Raw genomic sequence first — 2,158 nt, forward strand, 5'->3', positions numbered from 1 at the left:
CCAAATGTTCAAAATTTACAAAGTAGCTCTTTCTAGTTGCTAATTTATTCCTGTTTCCTAAAGAAAAAAGGCATGTTCAATTCAGATATAAAACAGGCTAAAAGCAGGGAAACGGAGGTGACTCTACCAGGCCATTGCTGCCTACGGCTCCCACCCCGGGCTTCCCTGACACCCCTACAGATAGTACTCACATGAATGCTGACACTGTTGTGAAATTCTGCTAATTATACAAGTCACTTTTGAAATATTTATTTGGGTTGCTTTACAGAGATGGATATTAATGGCTTTTTAGCTTTGAAAAAAAAGAAAATATTTCTTTTGATCTAGAAAGTTGGACCCTATGCTTGGTAAAGGAAAATGGACTGAAAAGAAAGAATTCAGAGCAGTTTCTAATTCATCTAAGTAATTATCATAAATTCAGTGTTCTTTGATTTTGGTAGTTAATCTTAAAGATCAGGAGTAGTGATAATCACTACTCTAAGAGTCATCCTGAAGGTTACCTTTAGACGTTAATGTGTGAATCTGGCCATCAATACTGTTCCATTCTCAAAATGCAGAACCATTACAATAAACAAAGTTCAAAAAAAACATTGAAAGAAAAACTTCTGCACTTTGCATGTTTAAGGTTCAGATATCTTTTAAGCTGTGAGTTAATGAATGTAGACTTATAGATACCCTGCTCTCTGAAGCACTACTAACAACATGGTTCTCCAGTATAAATACACAAATTTAGCATCACCTTTGGGATGCTTAATAACAATGAAAACTCCTGGACTCTACTTTCTGATTCAGTAGATAAAGAATTGAACCTGTATTATTTACTTCGTATTATACTAACAAACTCTGCCCAATCTTAACAGTATTAAGCAGCAAGCATTTTTTCCTCTCATACTTTCAGATATGATAAATCCAACTGGAGGGGGCAGGGTGGTCCTGATGTAGGGTATCTTATGAGATTAAATTAGGCTGCCAACTGGGGATTTGTCATTGGACGACTTGAATGAAGATGGAAGAGCTGATTTTAAGATGTCTTACATATGTTGTTGTTGGCAGACGTCTTCAGTCCTCATTAGAAGCTGTGAGCAGAGGACAGTTCATTGCCACTGAGATTTCTCATAGGGTTCCTTTACATAGGCCTGGATTCTCTCAAAGTGAGACATCCAAGAAATGCAGAGAATAAATGACCAAGATGGAAGTTGTAGTGAATTTTATATCCTGTTTCAGAAATGACCTATCAACACTTCTACAGGATTCTATTTGTAATACAGATTAACTCTGTTGGACTAGCAGAAGGACTCATACAGGAAATAAATAAATGAGAGCCGTATTATTGGAGGCCACCTTGGAAACTGTTATCCACAGGTCCCCAAATACATTACAATATGCAAGTGCCTGAAGACTTATGTACATGTGATTGGTAGCACATATTCTAAGATAAGAACACTATGTATTTATGTTAGTTTAATCATCACATAATTAATTCATACTTTCAATCCACAAATATACTCTTTTCCAAGACTATTTCTAAGGCATGTTACTTATTAATAACATAAGAAATCTATAAAATCTTCTGAACATACTCTTGAGATTTTGACAAAGTAATGAAGAAAATGAAAGAAATGTTAAAATTGATAGAAACACTCATCTGGAGATTTTGAACATCATTATTACAGCAAGCAAAAGTTTGATAAGATTTAAGGAGATGGATGGCTTCTAAACAAGCGTCTCAGAATGCTGTAGATGGTGCTCGCTTCGGCAGCACATATACTAAAATTGGAACGATACAGAGAAGATTAGCATGGCCCCTGCACAAGGATGACACACAAATTCGTGAAGTGTTCCAAAAAAAAAAAAAGAAAAAAACAAGAATGATGTAGATGACAGATCTGCCAGCCATGGGAAGTTGATCCCTGATACTGAGTGCTAGGTGAAAAGATAATGAACACACAAATCATGAAAGCGTTATTTACATAATAACTTTCAGCAAAGACACAACTTCACATTACTTTCTGGTTAATGAAGCCCATAACTGTCTCCTAACCACATATGAGACCCAGTTTGATTTAGTTTCTAAGATCAGAAATCAAACCTCTTCAGGGTGGTGTGAACAAAGATATAGCCCCTTCTAGGGAGGTCTCTGTTGTGCCTCTCCCATTGG

At 36.1% G+C, this 2,158-nt stretch overlaps 1 non-coding gene across 1 annotated transcript; it reads left to right on the forward strand.

Annotated features, from left to right (window-relative positions):
* Positions 1-1,743: 1,743 nt before the first annotated feature.
* On the forward strand, positions 1,744-1,850 carry LOC125408009 (U6 spliceosomal RNA). Its single transcript, XR_007234336.3, has one exon. It is a non-coding gene; the product is annotated as a U6 spliceosomal RNA (small nuclear RNA).
* The last annotated feature ends 308 nt before the right edge of the window (positions 1,851-2,158 follow it).

Source organism: Myodes glareolus, chromosome 18, assembly GCF_982192425.1.
Source record: "Myodes glareolus chromosome 18, mMyoGla1.1, whole genome shotgun sequence".
Taxonomy (NCBI): domain Eukaryota; kingdom Metazoa; phylum Chordata; class Mammalia; order Rodentia; family Cricetidae; genus Myodes; species Myodes glareolus.